The sequence below is a fragment of the Tachypleus tridentatus genome, chromosome 5 (assembly GCF_004210375.1).
Source record: "Tachypleus tridentatus isolate NWPU-2018 chromosome 5, ASM421037v1, whole genome shotgun sequence".
Taxonomy (NCBI): domain Eukaryota; kingdom Metazoa; phylum Arthropoda; class Merostomata; order Xiphosura; family Limulidae; genus Tachypleus; species Tachypleus tridentatus.
Genome location: NC_134829.1, coordinates 47,282,705 through 47,309,473, shown reverse-complemented (window position 1 = coordinate 47,309,473; position 26,769 = coordinate 47,282,705). Strand labels below are relative to the sequence as shown.

Genomic DNA, 26,769 nt, shown 5'->3' with positions numbered 1-26,769 from the left:
TGATATACTTATTTTCAAATTATAATTACTACATAGTATTTTAATACTATACTTATGATATACTTATTTCCATACTATACTTATGATACTCTTATTTCAATACTATACTTATCATATACTTATTTTAATACTGTACTTATGATACACTTATTTTCATATTATACTTTTGGTACACTTATTTTATTGCTATACTTATGCGTTTTTTATATTATACTTATATATATTTTCATACTATACTTATGATACACTTATTTTCATATTATACTTTTGATATATTATTTTCATACTATACTTATCATATACTTATTTTCATGTTATACTTCTGGTATATTTATTTTCATAATATACTTATAGTTATTTTCATATTATACTTATGATACACTTGTTTTATTAATACACTTATGATATATTTATTTTCATATTAATCTTATGATATACTTATTTTCACATTATTTTATGATTCACTTAATTTCATATAATACTTTTGGTATACTAATTTTAGGTATTATACTTATACTTATTTTCATGTTATATTTGTGATATGCTTATTTTCATGTTATACTTATGATATACATATTTTCATACTATACTTATACATATACTTATTTTCATGTCAGACTTATGATATACTTATTTTCATGTTATACTTATATATATTTTCATACTAGACTTATGTTACACTTGTTTTCATATTATACTGATGCGTGTTTTCATATTATACTAATGATAAACTTATTTTCACATTATACTTATGATGTACTTATTTTCATTCTATACTTATCCTTATTTTCATATCATACTCATGATATACTTATTTTCACACTATGCTCACACATATTTTCACACTATGTTTATATATATTTTCATACTATACTTATACTTATTTTCATATTATACTTTTGATATATTATTTTCATATTATACTTATGATATAATTATTTTCATATTATACTTATGATATAATTAGTTTCATACTATACTTATGATACACTTATTTTCTTATTATACTTTTGATATATTATTTTCATATTATACTTATGATATACTTATTTTTATATTATACTTATGATATAATTATTTTCATATTATACTTATGATATATTAGTTTCATATTATACTTATTATATACGTATTTTCATACTACACATATTTATTTTCATACTATACCTATATTTAAAATTATTTTTATACTATACTTATACTTATTTTCATATTATGCTTATGACATACTTATTTTCATACTGTACTTATACCTATGTTCATACTATACTTATACCTATTTTCATACTATACTTATATTTATACTTATTTTCATGTTATACTCATGATATACTTATTTGCACATTAAACTTATGATATACTTATTTTCACACTATATTTATACTTATTTTCGTACTATACTTATACTTTTTCATACTATACTAACACTTATTTTCATTCCATACTTAGACGTATTTTCATATTATACTTATGATATACTTATTTTCATATAATACTTATGATATACCTTTTTTCATACTACACATATTTATTTTCATACTATACTTATATTTATACTTATTTTCATGTTATATTTATGATATACTTAATTTCATGTTATAATTACCATATACTTATTTTAATATTATATTTATGATACACTTATTCTCACATTATACTTATGGTATACGTATTTTCATACTATACTTATAGTTATAATTATTTTCATGTTATACGTATGATATACTTATTTACATGTTATACATATGATATTCTTATTTTCATATTATACTTATGATATACTTTTTTCACATCATACTTATGATATTCTGATTTTCATATTATACTTATGATATTCGTATTTTGATACTTCACTTATACTTATTTTTACATTATACTAATGATATACTGATTTTCACACTACACTTACACTTATTTTCATACTATACTTATACATATTTTTATATTATACTTATGATAAACTTATTTTCATACTATACTTGTACTTATTTTGATATTATACTTATGATATAATTTAATTTCGTGTTATATTTGTGATATTTATTTTTTATGTAATACTTATGATATACTTATTTTCATACTATACTTATCATATACTTATATTAATACTGTTCTTATGATACACGAATTTTCATAATATACTTGTGATATACTTATTTTCATACTACACTTATACTTATTTTCATATTATACTTATGACACACTTAATTTCATATTATACTTATACATATACTTATTTTCTTGTTATACTTATGATATACTTATTTTAATACTATACTTATACCTATTTTAATATCATACTTATAATATACTTATTTTCATACTATACTTATACTTATTTTCCTATTGTACTTATGACACACTTAATTTCATATTATACTTATACATATACTTATTTTCTTGTTATACTTATGATATACTTATTTTCATACTATACTTATACCTATTTTAATATCATACTTATAATATACTTATTTTCATACTATACTTATATTTATACTTATTTTCATGTTGCACTTATGATATACTTATACATAAACTTATTTTCTTGTTATACTTATGATATACTTATTTTTACACTATACTTATCATATACTTGTTATAATACTGTACTTATGATACACTTATTTTCATATTATACTTTAATATACATATTTTAGTACTATACTTATACGTATTTTCATGTTATATTTATGATATACATATTTTCATATTATACTTATGATATACTTATTTTCATGTTATACTTATATTTATTTTCATATTATGCTTATGAAACACTTATTTTCATTCTATACTTATACATATACTTATTTTCATGTGATACTTTTGACATACTTATTTTTATGTCATACTTATGATATATTTATTTTCATGATATACTTATGATACACTTATTCTCACATTATACTTATGACATACTTATTTTCATACTATACTTATACCTATTTTCATACTATACTTATACCTATTTTCATACTATACTTATACTTATTTCCACACTATACTTGCATTTAATTTCATATTTTACATATGATATACTTATTTTCATACCATACTTATATTTATTTTTATATTATACTTATAAAATACTTATTTTCATTCTATACTTATACATATACTTATTTTCATATCATACTATCGATATACTTATTTTCATGTTATACATATGATATACTTATTTTCATATTATACTTATAGTTATTTTAATATTATACTTATGAAACAGTTGTTTTAATACTACACTTATGATATATGTATTTTCATATTACACTTATGATATACTTATTTTCACATTATACTTATGATATACTTATTTTCATATTATACTTTTGATACACTTATTTTAGTACTATACTTATACTTATTTTCATGTTATATTTATGATATGCTTATTTTCATGTTATACTTATGATATCCTTATTTTCATATTACTCTTATGATATACTTATTTTTATATTATACTTATGATATAATTATTTTCATATTATACTTATGATAAACTTATTTTCATTGTATACATATACTTATTTTCATATAATACTTATATTTATACTTATTTTCATGTTATACTTATGATATCCTTATTTTCATATTACTCTTATGATATACTTATTTTTATATTATACTTATGATATAATTATTTTCATATTATACTTATGATAAACTTATTTTCACATTATACTAATGATATACTGATTTATATACTATACTTATACCTATTTTCAAATTATACTTATATTATATTTATTTTCACACTATACTTACACTTAATTTTATACTATGCTTATACTTATTTTTATATGTTACTTATGATATATTTAATTTCACATTATACTTATATATATTTTTATATTATACTTATGATAAACTTATTTTCATTGTATACATATACTTATTTTCATAGTATACAAATACTTATATTTATGTTGTACTTATGATATACTTATTTTCAAATTATAATTACTACATAGTGTTTTTAATACTATACTTATGATATATACTTATTTCCATACTATACTTATGATACTCTTTATTTCAATACTATACTTATCATATACTTATTTTAATACTGAATTTAACTTATGATACACTTATTTTCATATTATACTTTTGGTACACTTATTTTATTGCTATACTTATTTTCATATTATACTTATATATATTTTCATACTATACTTATGATACACTTATTTTCATATTATACTTTTGATATATTATTTTCATACTATACTTATCATATACTTATTTTCATGTTATACTTCTGGTATATTTATTTTCATAATATACTTATAGTTATTTTCATATTATACTTATGATACACTTGTTTTATTAATACACTTATGATATATTTATTTTCATATTAATCTTATGATATACTTATTTTCACATTATTTTATGATTCACTTAATTTCATATAATACTTTTGGTATACTAATTTTAGTACTATACTTATACTTATTTTCATGTTATATTTGTGATATGCTTATTTTCATGTTATACTTATGATATACATATTTTCATACTATACTTATACATATACTTATTTTCATGTCAGACTTATGATATACTTATTTTCATGTTATACTTATATATATTTTCATACTAGACTTATGTTACACTTGTTTTCATATTATACTGATGCGTGTTTTCATATTATACTAATGATAAACTTATTTTCACATTATACTTATGATGTACTTATTTTCATTCTATACTTATCCTTATTTTCATATCATACTCATGATATACTTATTTTCACACTATGCTCACACATATTTTCACACTATGTTTATATATATTTTCATACTATACTTATACTTATTTTCATATTATACTTTTGATATATTATTTTCATATTATACTTATGATATACTTATTTTTATATTATACTTATGATATAATTATTTTCATATTATACTTATGATATAATTAGTTTCATACTATACTTATGATACACTTATTTTCTTATTATACTTTTGATATATTATTTTCATATTATACTTATGATATACTTATTTTTATATTATACTTATGATATAATTATTTTCATATTATACTTATGATATATTAGTTTCATATTATACTTATTATATACGTATTTTCATACTACACATATTTATTTTCATACTATACCTATATTTAAAATTATTTTTATACTATACTTATACTTTATTTTCATATTATGCTTATGACATACTTATTTTCATACTGTACTTATACCTATGTTCATACTATACTTATACCTATTTTCATACTATACTTATATTTATACTTATTTTCATGTTATACTCATGATATACTTATTTGCACATTAAACTTATGATATACTTATTTTCACACTATATTTATACTTATTTTCGTACTATACTTATACTTTTTCATACTATACTAACACTTATTTTCATTCCATACTTAGACGTATTTTCATATTATACTTATGATATACTTGTTTTTCATATAATACTCTTATGATATACCTTTTTCATACTACACATATTTATTTTCATACTATACTTATATTTATACTTATTTTCATGTTATATTTATGATATACTTAATTTCATGTTATAATTACCATATACTTATTTTAATATTATATTTATGATACACTTATTCTCACATTATACTTATGGTATACGTATTTTCATACTATACTTATAGTTATAATTATTTTCATGTTATACGTATGATATACTTATTTACATGTTATACATATGATATTCTTATTTTCATATTATACTTATGATATACTTTTTTCACATCATACTTATGATATTCTGATTTTCATATTATACTTATGATATTCGTATTTTGATACTTCACTTATACTTATTTTTACATTATACTAATGATATACTGATTTTCACACTACACTTACACTTATTTTCATACTATACTTATACATATTTTATATTATACTTATGATAAACTTATTTTCATACTATACTTGTACTTATTTTGATATTATACTTATGATATACTTAATTTCGTGTTATATTTGTGATACTTATTTTTATGTAATACTTATGATATACTTATTTTCATACTATACTTATCATATACTTATATTAATACTGTTCTTATGATACACGAATTTTCATAATATACTTGTGATATACTTATTTTCATACTACACTTATACTTATTTTCATATTATACTTATGATAAACTTATTTTGATACTATACTTGTACTTATTTTTATATTATACTTATGATATACATATTTTAATACCGTACTTATGATGTACTTTTCGAATATTTTAAAATTACATTTGAAAGTTGGTTATATTTAATTTTAATTGAACGTTCTGTACTTTTTTAATTGAACGTTCTGTACTTTGCACATTTGTTTGTTTGAAATTAAGCGCTAAGTTACACAACGGGCTATCTGTGCTATATCTATCACGGGTATCGAAACCAGATTTCCTGCTGCTTGAGTCCGCAGCCAATATTTCTGTGCTACTTGGGTAATATATTGTACCCAAACCGCTTACTCTCCCAAAATTTGACCCTCTTCGGGTTCTTTAACCTGACCTTCACGCCCTCTAGAGTTACAATTCTCAAAATACCCTCGTTTACAGCATTAACTGTCAGTAATTCCTTCTTGAGTCTGAAAGATATTTTTATTATTTCCGTTTCGAAATACGCTTCGTTGACAATTATCTTCACAATCACGTAAATGATAATCAAACATAGCAAACAGTTTTGAAAGATTTCAGCTTTTTCCTTAGGATAATCTAATCTGTACACAGAAAAAAAACCCAAAACGTTTCTATATAATATGTGCTACATACAAACCCGATAGGATTTTGGTGTATAATATTTTATAAGCTTTGATATTTCGCCTTTTTATTTGAACAAAACCAAACCTTATTTTCGAAAACCCCTATTAGATCTTTATCGATCGATTTAGTGAAAATTAAACTATACTTTCATTTGTGAAACGGATAAAAAAATTACAAAAATAACAGGTTTCGTTCGAGAATGGACAGCGGTAAATCCGAGATTCGATTTGTCTCGCTGGCTTTGTTGTAAGTGAAACACACAATCTTAAAACTGTGTGTAACAGTGTAGTGTATTTTTTTAACTCTTCAAACAAAGAATATGTAATTAAGAAAATAATTCATCAGAATCTAAAAAAGAATCTAAAGTGTAAGATAAGAAATAATTACAAAGAATGTTTTTTTTTCACCTGATTTAACAGTTTACAGCTATGATAGAATGTGTACCGGTCAGTCATTAGGTGACCGGAGATGTAAATTGGAAGACATGAACATTTTATAGCGTCTAACCAGTCGAATGTCTCGTCGCCTATTAAGATGATATTGTAGTTTACTCGAGTTTATTCAAGAACTTAGATAAAGCTTATGATAAAAGCAGCTTTCAGAAAAAGCTGCGTCAGTAAAAATAATTTTTTGTTGATAGGGGGCTCTGGACATTGTCATGCGTTAACCACAGGAACGAAAGCACTGAGGGGGAAGAAAAATAACACATATATAACACATAGAATTAGAGAGAGACTTCGTAGCGTTTCGTGATATATCGTGTTCAGGTGTCTTTTCATTGTATTTTTATAGATGTGAATTAGCACGCTTTGGGTTAAAGAGAATTCGACATTTTAATTAGTCAGTTGTGCGCCGGTAATTGAATTTTCCATTGATCCTTCTGTCGTAACCGGAGCCCGGCATGGCTATGCGGTTAAGGCATTCGACTCGTAATCTGAGAGTCGAGGGTTCGAATCCCTGTCCCACCAAACATTCTCGCCATTTCAACTGTTGGGGCGTTATAATGTGACGGTCAATCCCACTATTCGAAGATAAAAGAGTAGTCCAAGAGTTGGCGGTGGGTGATGATGACTAGCTGCCTTCCCTCTAGTCTTACATTACTAAATTAGGGACGGGTATCGCAGATAGTCCTCGTGTAGCGTTGCGTGAAATTCAAGAAACAAACAAACAAACTTTCGTAATCTCTGATTATCTTTACCTTTCCGTGTAGCCCCCTAGCGGCTCAGCGTTAAATCATTCGAGGCTTATGATGCTAAAATTCGGGCTACAATACCCCTGGTAAGCATAGCACATAGGATAGATTGGTGCTTAACTACAAATAAACATGAGCTTAAAGAACAGCACCATGTAGCCTCCCGGTAGCTAAGCGATAAGTCTGTCGATGTACAACGTTAAGAACTTGATTTCGATACCCATGGTAGGCATAGCACAAATGGCCCACTGTGTGTAGCTTTGTACCGAAGTACAAGTAATAGATTGGGTCAGCCCTTCCATATACGTTAAAAAAAAAACTACTCTTTTTTTTTTCCCCTTTTTGTTTTACGGCGCGTGAATTTTGATGTTAAGTTTGCGTGCGTGGTTTCTAACTTTTTTCAATAACCACTCGTTTGCTGTTGCTGTTTGTGTTTAACTGAAGATCTGACACGTTAGGTTTCGTACTCACTGAGTTCTTGAGAAATAGTTATTTAATTTCGAACTAATTGTTTCTTTCAAGAATTACTAACGACAAACATATACTGATTTATTATTTCCACCATATGACAGATTAATTACATAATCTTCTGAGGTCATACACTTATTTAATCATTACACAGTTGTTGTTGTTTAATATTTTATATATTTCGTGGATGAACACAAACTCAGAGTTTTTAAAAAGCGAAGTACTGACTTCGCTACCAGTTTTAGTGTTTTTACTCTTATAGCCCCACAGATGTCCAGCGATATGTCCGCAGACTTATAACGTTAGAAACAGGTTTCGCTACCCGTGGTGAACAGAAGACAGATAGCTCCTTTGTGTGGCTTAGTGGTTAACTTAAAACAAGACCACAGTATCATGTTCATCCAGTGTAGCATGTAATGATCACAGTATCATGTACATCCAGTGTAACATGTAATGACCACAGTATCATGTTCATCCAGTGTAGCATGTAATGACCACAGTATCATGTACATCCAGTGTAACATGTAATGACCACAGTATCATGTTCATCCAGTGTATCATGTAAAGACCACAGTATCATGTACATCCAGTGTAGCATGTAAAGACCACAGTATCATGTTCATCCAATGTAACATGTAAAGACCACAGTATCATGTACATCCAGTGTATCATGTAATGACCAAAGTATCATGTACATCCAGTGTAACTTGTAAAGACCACAATACCATGTACATCCAGTGTAACATGTAAAGACCACAGTATCATGTACATCCAGTGTAACATGTAAAGACCACAGTATCATGTACATCCAGTGTAACATGTAAAGACCACAGTATCATGTACATCCAGTGTAACATGTAAAGACCACAGCATCATGTACATCCAGTGTAACATGTAATGACCACAGTATCATGTACATCCAGTGTAACATGTAAAGACCACAGTATCATGTACATCCAGTGTAACATGTAAAGACCACAGTATCATGTACATCCAGTGTAACATGTAAAGACCACAGCATCATGTACATCCAGTGTAACATGTAATGACCACAGTATCATGTTCATCCAGTGTATCATGTAAAGACCACAGCATCATGTACATCCAGTGTATCATGTAAAGACCATAGTACCATGTACATCCAGTGTAACATGTAAAGACCACAGTATCATGTACATCCAGTGTAACATGTAAAGACCACAGTATCATGTACATCCAGTGTAACATGTAAAGACCACAGTATCATGTACATCCAGTGTAACATGTAAAGACCACAGCATCATGTACATCCAGTGTAACGTGTAATGACCACAGTATCATGTTCATCCAGTGTATCATGTAAAGACCACAGCATCATGTACATCCAGTGTATCATGTAAAGACCATAGTACCATGTACATCCAGTGTAACATGTAAAGACCACAGTATCATGTACATCCAGTGTAACATGTAAAGACCACAGTATCATGTACATCCAGTGTAACATGTAAAGACCACAGTATCATGTACATCCAGTGTAACATGTAAAGAGCATAGTACCATGTACATCCAGTGTATCATGTAAAGACCACAGTATCATGTACATCCAGTGTAACATGTAAAGACCACAGTATCATGTACATCCAGTGTAACATGTAATGACCACAGTATCATGTTCATCCAGTGTATCATGTAAAGACCACAGCATCATGTACATCCAGTGTATCATGTAAAGACCATAGTACCATGTACATCCAGTGTAACATGTAAAGACCACAGTATCATGTACATCCAGTGTAACATGTAAAGACCACAGTATCATGTACATCCAGTGTAACATGTAAAGACCATAGTACCATGTAATCCAGTGTAACATGTAAAGACCACAGTATCATGTACATCCAGTGTAACATGTAAAGACCACAGTATCATGTACATCCAGTGTAACATGTAAAGACCACAGTATCATGTACATCCAGTGTAACATGTAAAGACCACAGCATCATGTACATCCAGTGTAACATGTAATGACCACAGTATCATGTACATCCAGTGTAACATGTAAAGACCATAGTATCATGTTCATCCAGTGTAACATGTAAAGACCACAGTATCATGTTCATCCAATGTAACATGTAAAGACCACAGTATCATGTACATCCAGTGTATCATGTAATGACCAAAGTATCATGTACATCCAGTGTAACTTGTAAAGACCACAATACCATGTAATCCAGTGTAACATGTAATGACCACAGTATCATGTACATCCAGTGTAACATGTAAAGACCACAGCATCATGTACATCCAGTGTAACATGTAATGACCACAGTATCATGTACATCCAGTGTAATATGTAATGACCACAGTATCATGTGCATCCAGTGTAGCATGTAATGACCACAGTATCATGTACATCCAGTGTAACATGTAAAGACCATAGTATCATGTTCATCCAGTGTAACATGTAAAGACCACAGTATCATGTTCATCCAATGTAACATGTAAAGACCACAGTATCATGTACATCCAGTGTATCATGTAATGACCAAAGTATCATGTACATCCAGTGTAACATGTAAAGACCACAATACCATGTAATCCAGTGTAACATGTAATGACCACAGTATCATGTACATCCAGTGTAACATGTAAAGACCACAGCATCATGTACATCCAGTGTAACATGTAATGACCACAGTATCATGTACATCCAGTGTAACATGTAAAGACCACAGTATCATGTACATCCAGTGTAACATGTAAAGACCACAGTATCATGTACATCCAGTGTAACATGTAAAGACCACAGTATCATGTACATCCAGTGTAACATGTAAAGACCACAGCATCATGTACATCCAGTGTAACATGTAATGACCACAGTATCATGTACATCCAGTGTAACATGTAAAGACCACAGTATCATGTACATCCAGTGTAACATGTAAAGACCACAGTATCATGTACATCCAGTGTAACATGTAAAGACCACAGCATCATGTACATCCAGTGTAACATGTAATGACCACAGTATCATGTTCATCCAGTGTATCATGTAAAGACCACAGCATCATGTACATCCAGTGTATCATGTAAAGACCATAGTACCATGTACATCCAGTGTAACATGTAAAGACCACAGTATCATGTACATCCAGTGTAACATGTAAAGACCACAGTATCATGTACATCCAGTGTAACATGTAAAGACCACAGTATCATGTACATCCAGTGTAACATGTAAAGACCACAGCATCATGTACATCCAGTGTAACATGTAATGACCACAGTATCATGTTCATCCAGTGTATCATGTAAAGACCACAGCATCATGTACATCCAGTGTATCATGTAAAGACCATAGTACCATGTACATCCAGTGTAACATGTAAAGACCACAGTATCATGTACATCCAGTGTAACATGTAAAGACCACAGTATCATGTACATCCAGTGTAACATGTAAAGACCACAGTATCATGTACATCCAGTGTAACATGTAAAGACCACAGCATCATGTACATCCAGTGTATCATGTAAAGACCACAGCATCATGTACATCCAGTGTATCATGTAAAGAGCATAGTACCATGTACATCCAGTGTATCATGTAAAGACCACAGTATCATGTACATCCAGTGTAACATGTAAAGACCACAGTATCATGTACATCCAGTGTAACATGTAAAGACCACAGCATCATGTACATCCAGTGTAACATGTAATGACCACAGTATCATGTTCATCCAGTGTATCATGTAAAGACCACAGCATCATGTACATCCAGTGTATCATGTAAAGAGCATAGTACCATGTACATCCAGTGTATCATGTAAAGACCACAGTATCATGTACATCCAGTGTAACATGTAAAGACCACAGTATCATGTACATCCAGTGTAACATGTAATGACCACAGTATCATGTTCATCCAGTGTATCATGTAAAGACCACAGCATCATGTACATCCAGTGTATCATGTAAAGACCATAGTACCATGTACATCCAGTGTAACATGTAAAGACCACAGTATCATGTACATCCAGTGTAACATGTAAAGACCACAGTATCATGTACATCCAGTGTAACATGTAAAGACCACAGTATCATGTACATCCAGTGTAACATGTAAAGACCACAGTATCATGTACATCCAGTGTAACATGTAAAGACCACAGCATCATGTACATCCAGTGTAACATGTAATGACCACAGTATCATGTACATCCAGTGTAACATGTAAAGACCATAGTATCATGTTCATCCAGTGTAACATGTAAAGACCACAGTATCATGTTCATCCAATGTAACATGTAAAGACCACAGTATCATGTACATCCAGTGTATCATGTAATGACCAAAGTATCATGTACATCCAGTGTAACTTGTAAAGACCACAATACCATGTAATCCAGTGTAACATGTAATGACCACAGTATCATGTACATCCAGTGTAACATGTAAAGACCACAGCATCATGTACATCCAGTGTAACATGTAATGACCACAGTATCATGTACATCCAGTGTAATATGTAATGACCACAGTATCATGTGCATCCAGTGTAGCATGTAATGACCACAGTATCATGTACATCCAGTGTAACATGTAAAGACCATAGTATCATGTTCATCCAGTGTAACATGTAAAGACCACAGTATCATGTTCATCCAATGTAACATGTAAAGACCACAGTATCATGTACATCCAGTGTATCATGTAATGACCAAAGTATCATGTACATCCAGTGTAACATGTAAAGACCACAATACCGTGTAATCCAGTGTAACATGTAATGACCACAGTATCATGTACATCCAGTGTAACATGTAAAGACCACAGCATCATGTACATCCAGTGTAACATGTAATGACCACAGTATCATGTACATCCAGTGTAACATGTAAAGACCACAGTATCATGTACATCCAGTGTAACATGTAAAGACCACAGTATCATGTACATCCAGTGTAACATGTAAAGACCACAGTATCATGTACATCCAGTGTAACATGTAAAGACCACAGCATCATGTACATCCAGTGTAACATGTAATGACCACAGTATCATGTACATCCAGTGTAACATGTAAAGACCACAGTATCATGTACATCCAGTGTAACATGTAAAGACCACAGTATCATGTACATCCAGTGTAACATGTAAAGACCACAGCATCATGTACATCCAGTGTAACATGTAATGACCACAGTATCATGTTCATCCAGTGTATCATGTAAAGACCACAGCATCATGTACATCCAGTGTATCATGTAAAGACCATAGTACCATGTACATCCAGTGTAACATGTAAAGACCACAGTATCATGTACATCCAGTGTAACATGTAAAGACTACAGTATCATGTACATCCAGTGTAACATGTAAAGACCACAGTATCATGTACATCCAGTGTAACATGTAAAGACCACAGCATCATGTACATCCAGTGTAACATGTAATGACCACAGTATCATGTTCATCCAGTGTATCATGTAAAGACCACAGCATCATGTACATCCAGTGTATCATGTAAAGACCATAGTACCATGTACATCCAGTGTAACATGTAAAGACCACAGTATCATGTACATCCAGTGTAACATGTAAAGACCACAGTATCATGTACATCCAGTGTAACATGTAAAGACCACAGTATCATGTACATCCAGTGTAACATGTAAAGACCACAGCATCATGTACATCCAGTGTAACATGTAATGACCACAGTATCATGTTCATCCAGTGTATCATGTAAAGACCACAGCATCATGTACATCCAGTGTATCATGTAAAGAGCATAGTACCATGTACATCCAGTGTATCATGTAAAGACCACAGTATCATGTACATCCAGTGTAACATGTAAAGACCACAGTATCATGTACATCCAGTGTAACATGTAAAGACCACAGTATCATGTACATCCAGTGTAACATGTAAAGACCATAGTACCATGTAATCCAGTGTAACATGTAAAGACCACAGTCTCATGTACATCGAGTGTAACATGTAATGACCACAGTATCATGTACATCCAGTGTAACATGTAAAGACCACAGTATCATGTACATCCAGTGTAACATGTAAAGACCACAGTATCATGTACATCCAGTGTAACATGTAAAGACCACAGCATCATGTACATCCAGTGTAACATGTAATGACCACAGTATCATGTACATCCAGTGTAACATGTAAAGACCACAGTATCATGTACATCCAGTGTAACATGTAAAGACCACAGTATCATGTACATCCAGTGTAACATGTAAAGACCACAGTATCATGTACATCCAGTGTAACATGTAAAGACCACAGCATCATGTACATCCAGTGTAACATGTAATGACCACAGTATCATGTACATCCAGTGTAACATGTAAAGACCACAGTATCATGTTCATCCAGTGTATCATGTAAAGACCACAGCATCATGTACATCCAGTGTATCATGTAAAGACCATAGTACCATGTACATCCAGTGTAACATGTAAAGACCACAGTATCATGTACATCCAGTGTAACATGTAAAGACCACAGTATCATGTACATCCAGTGTAACATGTAAAGACCATAGTACCATGTAATCCAGTGTAACATGTAAAGAACACAGCATCATGTACATCCAGTGCAACATGTAATGACCACAGTATCATGTACATCCAGTGTATCATGTAATGACCAAAGTATCATGTACATCCAGTGTAACATGTAAAGACCACAATACCATGTAATCCAGTGTAACATGTAATGACCACAGTATCATGTACATCCAGTGTAACATGTAAAGACCACAGCATCATGTACATCCAGTGTAACATGTAATGACCACAGTATCATGTACATCCAGTGTAATATGTAATGACCACAGTATCATGTGCATCCAGTGTAGCATGTAATGACCACAGTATCATGTACATCCAGTGTAACATGTAAAGACCATAGTATCATGTTCATCCAATGTAACATGTAAAGACCACAGTATCATGTACATCCAGTGTATCATGTAATGACCAAAGTATCATGTACATCCAGTGTAACATGTAAAGACCACAATACCATGTAATCCAGTGTAACATGTAATGACCACAGTATCATGTACATCCAGTGTAACATGTAAAGACCACAGCATCATGTACATCCAGTGTAACATGTAATGACCACAGTATCATGTACATCCAGTGTAACATGTAAAGACCACAGTATCATGTACATCCAGTGTAACATGTAAAGACCACAGTATCATGTACATCCAGTGTAACATGTAAAGACCACAGTATCATGTACATCCAGTGTAACATGTAAAGACCACAGCATCATGTACATCCAGTGTAACATGTAATGCCCACAGTATCATGTACATCCAGTGTAACATGTAAAGACCACAGTATCATGTACATCCAGTGTAACATGTAAAGACCACAGTATCATGTACATCCAGTGTAACATGTAAAGACCACAGCATCATGTACATCCAGTGTAACATGTAATGACCACAGTATCATGTTCATCCAGTGTATCATGTAAAGACCACAGCATCATGTACATCCAGTGTATCATGTAAAGACCATAGTACCATGTACATCCAGTGTAACATGTAAAGACCACAGTATCATGTACATCCAGTGTAACATGTAAAGACCACAGTATCATGTACATCCAGTGTAACATGTAAAGACCATAGTACCATGTAATCCAGTGTAACATGTAAAGACCACAGTATCATGTACATCCAGTGTAACATGTAAAGACCACAGTATCATGTACATCCAGTGTAACATGTAAAGACCACAGTATCATGTACATCCAGTGTAACATGTAAAGACCACAGCATCATGTACATCCAGTGTAACATGTAATGACCACAGTATCATGTTCATCCAGTGTATCATGTAAAGACCACAGCATCATGTACATCCAGTGTATCATGTAAAGAGCATAGTACCATGTACATCCAGTGTATCATGTAAAGACCACAGTATCATGTACATCCAGTGTAAAATGTAAAGACCACAGTATCATGTACATCCAGTGTAACATGTAAAGACCACAGTATCATGTACATCCAGTGTAACATGTAAAGACCATAGTACCATGTAATCCAGTGTAACATGTAAAGACCACAGTATCATGTACATCCAGTGTAACATGTAATGACCACAGTATCATGTACATCCAGTGTAACATGTAAAGACCACAGTATCATGTACATCCAGTGTAACATGTAAAGACCACAGTATCATGTACATCCAGTGTAACTTGTAAAGACCACAGCATCATATACATCCAGTGTAACATGTAATGACCACAGTATCATGTTCATCCAGTGTATCATGTAAAGACCACAGCATCATGTACATCCAGTGTATCATGTAAAGACCATAGTACTATGTACATCCAGTGTATCATGTAAAGACCACAGTATCATGTACATCCAGTGTAACATGTAAAGACCACAGCATCATGTACATCCAGTGTAACATGTAATGACCACAGTATCATGTACATCCAGTGTAACATGTAAAGACCACAGTACCATGTACATCCAGTGTAACATGTAAAGACCATAGTACCATGTACATCCAGTGTAACATGTAAAGACCATAGTACCATGTAATCCAGTGTAATATTAACTAACTAAATTATCTACAGCAATAATTTACCTTTCTCTTTAGAAATTTCCCACCAGAATTTTCAAAATAAACTAAATATATAAAATAAACTTAAAGAAGACAGAACCAAAATTAAAGCATAAAGTGAAATGTGAGATAAAATTATAAATAGATATTTCACACGTGTATGAGTTTAAGAAACATTTGCTGGAAAGTAGGATTATTGTAAAATGTAAGGATAAATACAGAGAGAGAGCAAAAAGCTACGCAATGAGTTATATGTACTGGGACCACCACGAGAATCGAGACTCGGTTGTTGTTTTAGTATTGTAAACTTTCATACTTACCACGGTAACCTCTGATGGAGATACAGAGTGTTAGTAAAGAGCACGACAGAGAAATGTGAGAAAAAAAAAATCATACGTGTGTCGATAAGAAACACAGAAACATAAATTTATCAGAGAATAAGAGACAGAATGTATGTATATATATATATAGGGAGAGAGATAAGAAATGGTGTTCCAATCTTGTACACATGTTACTAAAATTAACAGAAACATGCAACAATGAGGGTGGAACCAACCTAATATTTTTTTACGACTTAACTGCTTCACAATACTGCATTGCACCTAATAATATGGTAAACTCACCTTTCTGTGCGTCTTTCCTTGTTCATAAATTCCCGCACTCTGGAAAGACCAGCAAACCCGCTAAGAGCTCAGACAATGTATACGTAAGCTTTATGGCAATGTTTACGTTGAGGCAACCAAGGAGGTTATTAGCGACACCTCAAGAACAGACTTTCTTTGTTTTCCGGACATGCAGTTCTTTCCGAACCTCCCGACATCTCACCTTACCATTCTTCAATCGATCTGCTGCTGCTACCTTTTCAGAGAAATCCAATGAAAAACAAGCAACCAATAGTAACCCTCTTAATAACAATTTATTTCATCATTCGCTGGAAGAAGAGGGCGCTACAGGACATGTTCGAAATAAATTTATTATAAAATATTTTTTTTATATTGGATTCTAATAACGCAAGAGTAAGATGTGTTATTAAGCTAGGGAATTTCTGCTAAACAGTAGTCTGTTTTTACGATATTAACAAATCAAAAATACTGATGTTGGTGAATAAACTATTCGTGATAAAATTTCTCTTGTTCGTTAAAATTTTAATCGCATTTTTGAAGTAAGTTGTGTATTAATAATAATATTAAATACGAATAATGAAAACATGTTTTTTCGTTATTTTTCGGAAAGAAAACGACAGTAATCAAATACGTTTTTTATGATTTTAGAACCTGAAACTGATTTTGTAGTACACATTTTACTTACTAGGTGGCGACACCCAGTAGGCAGAAAATCAAAATTTACGCATTCATTGTTAAACGTGAAAGAATAAAACTTACATTTATGATTTAAAAAAAAAATAATGGTACCTAAATAAAGATGGCGACGAAGTCTGCATTCTGAGGTAACCCTGAAGCTCACAGGTCAAAAGGTCATTTTTATGGTACTTAAAAAACGTAAGATTTTATATTCATTGTAGTTAGAACAAAACAAAAATAATTATATGAGAAAACCTTAATGACTCTAAATCACCTAATCAGTTTCCCATTTATGTATTCACATGAACAAATGATAGGTCACCCAGACTAAAAATACTAAAAAGACGAATGGTTGGATACCTATCTGACGGCTGGTCCCTTTTCCAGTTAATATTCTATTTACTGTTAAGACTTTTAACCTTCTTAATATTGACCGCTAAACTCAGGCTACGTAGCAGTTTTCAACATTTTGTTTTACATAAATTTACACTTGAAAAACGAATAATAAAAAGAGACAGAGTTTGGAATAAATCTGTAAACGGAACTTTATATTGTCATCTATAGTAGTGGTTATGTTTCACTCAAGCATTTCTGAAGATATCGTGACGCAATTATAGTATACTTCATTATTCCAAATCGTATGTTCCAGCATTTAAAAAACAAAAACAACCAAGTAAATTGATATAACACATAAGGATTAAAAACAAACACATAGAAAAAAAACGGGTGATAAATAAATGGTATTTTGAAAAGTAGAGCAGTAACCAAGTAAGATCAGTGTTGAAGTGGTAGTGTATAATAATGGGACGAGTTTAGGACTGAGAGATATTTAACTGGTTGTTATTAGTAGAAATGAACGAGGAGATCTGAAGATATATTAAAAAAAACAAGCTCTAATAAACTTAATATGAATTTACAACGGAGGGATGTAAAGAGATGAATACAATAAGGTACGACGATAGTGTGAGACAAAGAGAAACAATGGGAGATTTATTAAAAGAGTGAAACAAAGGATTCTGGTATAGAAGAGAGAAATACAGATGAGAAAGAAGTTGACAAAGTGTAATAACGAGAATTGTACAGAAGGTTGAAGTAAATGGACATATACGTAGAAGCGAGAAACATTAGAGATGGTATGCCTGTGGCTCGCACGCCACCTGCCCACTTCACTCAGTGAAGTGTTTGTTATTGATCCACAGAGGGCGTGAGGGATTCACGTAACACTGATTTCTCTCGGGATAATCTCTAAAATCCCTTTTGTAGTAACTGTATGGATAAGACATCACAAGGTCTACAAATTGATATAATGATGTTTGTTCAACACGTGCCGAATTGTTTGGACTGATTTAATCTAGTGTGTCCTAGATGGTAACGGATGTACCTGATATTCAAAACTTTAAAACATGGCGTTCTCAGTGTTAATGTGGTTTTAATTGTTTGTAGTATTTTGAGAGTTTAATTTCTATATTTTAGTTTTTGTTTATTTTAAAATATGGTTTAGCAATTGTACGTTTCTATTCGACACGTTTAGTACTCGCGTAATAAAGAAATATCTTCGACTCAGCCGATCACATCACCGTTTCATTTCACATGATCTGTGTGAAATTTATATCACTCTTGTGTGGAATTTAAATCACAGAACCTGTGTTTATTCGAGAAGTTGTTTCGTCATGAATCCAATAAATAAGTTGAAAAAGAGGATCAATGTGTCTTCTTTTAGTTTCTCTAGGTTATTTCTCACAGTGTTTGTGGCTTTGAAATTATGTCCGACTCTTACGAGTTTGAGTCAATTTGTTTTTCGTTTTCGCAAAGATCGGTAGAGGTCACTAGGTGCTTATAAATCGGTTTGCTAAATATAAATTACAATGTATCGATATTTCAATGCGTCATTTATCATAATAAATTTTTCCATAGAATATTTTCTAAACCAGTACCAACTTTTTTTTTTCCTTGTTGGTTTCACTATAGACCTTCAAAGATACCGCTGAGCCACTGGGGTGGGGGGAGTTATTATGAAGAAATTACTATTTTTTATATATCTAAAAGCAACGAAAACAGTCGACACCGTGACAGTTCACTGGTTATGGCATCAATCCTACTGATATTTTTGGACAAAAAAAAAACGTTGCTTAGCTGAATATTCTGCGTTTTATTAGAGACTCAGCTATTCAGTTTTTCATTACAACGCGAATAGTTTCAATGTTTACTCACAAGCGGACACCATGTTTTAAAAAAGACCAACAAAAAGTCCTCACATGAATATAACATTGTTATACAGTTAGCGTTGGTTAAGTAAAGTGCTAAGTCTCACAGTCTTTAACTGATCAAGCTATGTCTCACATACTTGGTCAATTAACATCAGCGAAACTTGTCATTCTTCAGAAACGTTTTGAATAACATTAGAGAATAATTTCTGTATGATTCCACACGTTTCTATAAAAGGCAAGCTGTAGAAAGAATATAATATTTGTCTGTTCAGCGAAAACGTGGTTTGATTCCCGCTTATAGCCTATTACTTCACAAAGCTGATCATGGCTGAGAAATCACGTGATTCCATTGAATTTCAAACTGTTCAACTTTGTTTGCCCAACTCGAGCAAATGAAACCAGTTTGTGAGCTTCTACCCATAGGAAACACCTTTCAGCTTGATCCACTTGTCACGCTTATTTGATAGTGTCAGCTTTTGACTCAGAGATGATTAAACACGTGGCGTCCCGTGGGGCTAAAGCATGGCAAGTTAGCCCGCCACTTCACTCACGAGGCCTTTCAGAACAATTCGCAAATCGGAACCAATAAAAGTTAGCGTTACTTCTTAGTCAATCACTGTCTTCATTCACCAGCTAGCGACTTTAGTTAAAGAATTTTTTTTATGATTAACAGAATTAGGAAAATCAATTCTCGTACAGTAAACGTTCACTTCGCTTTCACTTCCAATTTGTTCACGGAAACATATTGTGTAAAAACTTTGTTTTTAATTTTTAAACACAGCGTTTTAGGATATATCTTTGTTATTGTGAAACGAAGAAATCACGTTTGAGATTTTCCCTCCTATATTTTGTGTGAAAAAAAGTGAATACCTTGTTTGTTTGTTCTCTTCTTTCTTTTTTTCTTTCGCAAAGATACACAATGGGTTATCTTCGATGTGATCACCTCGGGAAATTGAGCCCCGTATTTGGCGTCGTGTGTCCGTAACTCCCAGTTGACTCACCGAAGAACAAGTAAATAGTAATTATTGTACAGAAACATTTGTTTCAAAGATTAAAAGTTACTCTTGTTATGAAAGACGTATTTTACTTTTACAAGTTCTTGTTTCATATAAAGATCTCGGATAACGAGTCAGCTTCTGGCTCCCGGTTTGTTTTTCTAATCGATAAACATTCGAATAATCTACTGCTTATTTATTTCAAGTTCTATTTATTATTATTATTTATTATTAAGATTTTAAATTAGGGATTTTCACATTACCTTATTATTATAAATGAAAGAACGCTTTAAATGACGTTAATATCTTTAGGAATGACTGTTTGTAACAGAAATCTTCGTTCATTTTTGTATAGCTCCTTGCTAGTACAGCGGTATGTTTCCAGATTTACAACGCTAAAATTAGGGGTTCGATTCCCCTCGGTAGGCTGAGCAGATAGCCCGCTGTGGCTTTGCTATAACAAAAAAACACACACATTTTGTATGGACAAGCAAAATAAAAAAAACGCCATATTTATTCAAAGGTTAACACGCAATTTAGAATATTTTAATTTTGTTTTATTAGTATAATAACTGGACATGAACATGTAAACTATGAGTAAAACTGTAAACTTTCCACAGTAGTAAGAAAAGAGGCGCCAATTGGATGCACACGTATCTTTTATACCTTATAAATAGGACAACAAAGATGACCATGGGCTCGGCATCACCAGGTGGTTAAGGCACCCGACTCGTAATCTTAGAGCCGCGGGTTCGAATCCCTCTCGCACCAAACATGCTCACATTTTCAGCCGTGGAGGCGTTATAATGTTACAGTCAACCCCACTATTCGTTGGTAAAAGAGTAACCCAGGAGTTGGCGGTAGATAGTTCTGTTCTTAATTACAAACAAACATAACGGGTTTTAACCACTGTATTATTTTGTTTAGTTGATGGGTTCTATGCAATACTTTATTAGATAGCTTGAACAAATAACGTTTTCTTTGCGAACTTTGTAAAGATAAAAAGTGCTTAAATAAATCCTTAGGATGGCTACCTTAAATCAAGGAATAAATGAAAGCTTATTTAAGTAGTTTCTATTTGTTACTGTAGGGTGTTCTTGTCACAAAAAAGAAACAGTTCAACGACTTGCTTCGTTGGGCTCTCACACGGATATTCACAGACATTAAAGATTTTACAGAATCACTTATACTAACAATAGACAATTTTTTTATAATTACAATAAATTTCAGTCTTCTAAACTTACAAACTTCGTCACCCCCCCAAAAAAAAAGACATTTCGTAAAACATTTAAAGTTATTTTTATATGAGTTCCTACAGATATACATGTATATTTCATTTACTGGGAATTTTTGTTATTAGGCTTACAACTTACCCTGTTAAAACTGGTCCGGCCAGACAGGTGGTTAAGGTAATCTGAGGGTCGCAAGTTCGAATTCCCGTCGCATCAAACATGCTCGCCCTTTCAGCCGTGGGAGCGATATAATATGACGGTCAATCCCACTATTCGTTGGTAAAAAAGTCGCCCAAGAGTTGGCGGTGGGTGGTGATCACTAGCTGCCTTCCCTCTAGTCTTACACTGCTAAATTAGGGAAGGCTAACGCAGATAGCCCTCGTGTAGCTTTGCGCGAAATTCAAAAGACAAACAAACCTGTTTAAACCTTAGGATAAATCAGGAGGTAATTTATAAGTGGTGTTTAATGATGTCAATAAAAATAATGTTTGTATATTTTGATTATCGCCAAACTCATCCGAGAGAACCTTATTGAATATGTATAATTCAACAAACCTTCTAAAGACCCTTGCAACGTCACATTATATATATACGTAATCAAACATTACGACACAACATTGTGCTAAACCTAACGAAGCGTCCTCACTAACATTATATACCGCTCACACTATTTATACGATACGCAAGTCGTTTCAACTGGTCGTTAATCAGCTAAATTGTAAACGCATGTGATACATAACGTATAAAGTTAACCCTTTTTGTGGAAGTTATTAAAAGTTAAATACAAGTTCGTATATCTTCTCGACAGGTCTTCATTAGTATCTTAACTTTGTCACTTTAGTTCTATTTTTATTTTCTATGTGCTTTAATAAATTTTATATTTTACTTCACAAGTCAAATATCAGTATACACTAGAGAATCTTATTCAGTTTATTACCACTGGGTAGGAGTTTTGTGTGGAAGTACAGTATTATTAAATTACGCATGTCTACTTTAACAAGCACGAATCACGAAGCAAAGTTTTATTTGGAAAGACAACGTTGTCTGGTACAGTAATGGCATCTTTATATGGAAAAACTAGTTTAACTAAGCGTGTTTCCTTCAGCAGACTAAACTTTATATGGAAAAACTAGTTTGACTAAGCGTGTTTCCTTTAGCAGGCTAAACTTTATATGAAAAAACTAGTTTAACTAAGCGTGTTTCCTTCAGCAGACTAAACTTTATATGGAAAACTAGTTTGACTGAGCGTGTTTCCTTCAGCAGGCTAAACTTCATATGGAAAAACTAGCTTGACTAAGCGTGTTTCCTTCAGCAGGCTAAACTTTATATGGAAAAACTAGTTTAACTAAGCGTGTTTCCTTCAGCAGGCTAAACTTTATTTGGAAAAACTAGTTTAACTAAACGTGTTTCCTTCAGCAGGCTAAACTTTATATGGAAAAACTAGTTTAACTAAGCGTGTTTCCTTCAGCAGGCTAAACTTTATATGAAAAAACTAGTTTAACTAAGCGTGTTTCCTTCAGCAGGCTAAACTTTATATGGAGAAACTAGTTTGACTAAGCGTGTTTCCTTCAGCAGGCTAAACTTTATATGGAAAAACTAGTTTAACTAAGCGTGTTTCCTTCAGCAGGCTAAACTTTATATGGAAAAACTAGCTTGACTAAGCGTGTTTCCTTCAGCAGGCTAAACTTTATATGAAAAACTAGCTTGACTAAGCGTGTTTCCTTCAGCAGGCTAAACTTTATTTGGAAAAACTAGTTTGACTGAACGTGTTTCCTTCAGCAGGCTAAACTTTATATGGAAAAACTAGTTTAACTAAGCGTGTTTCCTTCAGCAGGCTAAACTTTATATGGAGAAACTAGTTTGACTAAGCGTGTTTCCTTCAGCAGGCTAAACTTTATATGGAAAAACTAGTTTGACTGAGCGTGTTTCCTTCAGCAGGCTAAACTTTATATGGAAAACTAGCTTGACTAAGCGTGTTTCCTTCAGCAGGCTAAACTTTATATGAAAAACTAGCTTGACTAAGCGTGTTTCCTTCAGCAGGCTAAACTTTATATGAAAAACTAGCTTGACTAAGCGTGTTTCCTTCAGCAGGCTAAACTTTATTTGGAAAAACTAGTTTAACTAAACGTGTTTCCTTCAGCAGGCTAAACTTTATATGGAAAAACTAGTTTAACTAAGCGTGTTTCCTTCAGCAGGCTAAACTTTATATGGAAAAACTAGCTTGACTTAGCGTGTTTCCTTCAGCAGGCTAAACTTTATATGGAAAAACTAGCTTGACTAAGCGTGTTTCCTTCATCAGTTCAAACTTTATATGGAAATCTAGTGTTATTAGACTGTGATAATTTTCCATTTCAAATAATTAAGACGACAATTTGTTCGAAAATACTTTAGTGTTTGTGAATGATGCAATTTGTTTGTTGGTTAAAGGTAGAGGCTACAACAGTTTGAAAAACAACTTATATACAAACATTATTAAAATAATAACAGTTGTGCCACAACTGTTTCTTACCAGTTCTATAGCTCACCCTCATTGGCTCAGCAGCAAGTCTAAAGGATTATAACGCTAAAAATCAAGTTTCGATACCTTGGGTAGGCACAGTATAAACAGCCTTTGTATATCTTAACAAACAAACCGGTCACTTATATATAGTCATCAAAAGGTAATCGTTAGCCATTTTAGTCAGATTTCTTTGTTCATAAATTTTGTTTACCGAAGAAGACAACATTTATTATCTGTAATGATATTGAAATATCATAATTAAACTTGCGTAGGACCTAAGATGTAATTAATGGAAACTGTTTTCACACATTACGTTCCTGAATAAGAAATTCACGTGGATGAAATCTTGGAACAAAAACAGATAGAAAATTAAGTTTATGTTTTTATTTCCTGGAACACACTTCACGCACCATTGAAACAAATTAAAAGGTAAAACTTTCCTTTTTAAAAACACGAAAGCGCACATTAATTTATTAAATGTGATTCAGTAAACACTAGGTTTAAGATTTGATAAGTGATCATTGTGAAGCAGAAATAGGATGAATGTATGATGTTATTTAGTAAAATGAATGACTATTGAACTTTATAAGATAGCTTCTGTATATATATAATTTAATATTAAAAAGCGCTAAGACAGTTAAGTAGTCATGTCAGATAGAGGATGTTAGATACTTGTTCCACTAGGGCCTTGTATTTTTAAAATAAAATAACTATAAACACCACGTTACACGTAAGAAACAAAAGTACATCATTTATATATAGAAACAGTACTGACAGAAACAACAGTCGCAAGCGACACACATTCTTACATTAGTCAACTAAATATATTAATTACTAGCGTCTCATTCAGAAACAATACGGCTAAAAGTATGGTAACAAGCTACACACAACATTCTTACAGCAGTCAACTAAATATATTAATTACTAGCGTCTCATTCAGAAACAATACGGCTAAAAGTAAGGTAGCAAGCTACACACAACATTCTTACATTACTCAACTAAATATATTAATTACTAGCGTCTCATTCAGAAACAATAAGCTAAAAGTATGGTAACAAGCTACACACAACATTCTTACAGTAGTAAACTAAACATATTAATTACTAGTGTCTCATTGAGAAACAATAGGCTAAAAAGTAAGGTAACAAGCTACACACAACATTCTTATAGTAGTCAACTAAATATATTAATTACTAGCGTCTCATTCAGAAACAATAGGCTAAAAGTAAGGTAACAAGCTATACACAACATTCTTACAGTAGTAAACTAAACATATTAATTACTAGTGTCTTATTTAGAAACAATACGGCTAAAAGTATGGTAACAAGCTACACACAACATTCTTACATTAGTCAACTAAATATATTAATTACTAGTGTCTTATTTAAAAACAATAAGCTAAAAGTATGGTAACAAGCTACACACAACATTCTTACAGTAGTCAACTAAATATATTAATTA

General features: G+C 31.6%; 1 protein-coding gene across 1 annotated transcript in view; it reads right to left on the bottom strand.

Moving 5' to 3' along the window:
- The window catches only part of LOC143251088 (synaptophysin-like), a 55,507-nt gene extending 37,550 nt beyond the window's left edge, over window positions 1-17,957 (bottom strand). Inside the window, exon 1 of the mRNA XM_076502450.1 lies at window positions 17,697-17,957. The gene's annotated coding sequence lies outside the window, so the exon portion shown is untranslated. The remainder of the gene's footprint in view (window positions 1-17,696) is intronic.
- Window positions 17,958-26,769: the final 8,812 nt, after the last annotated feature.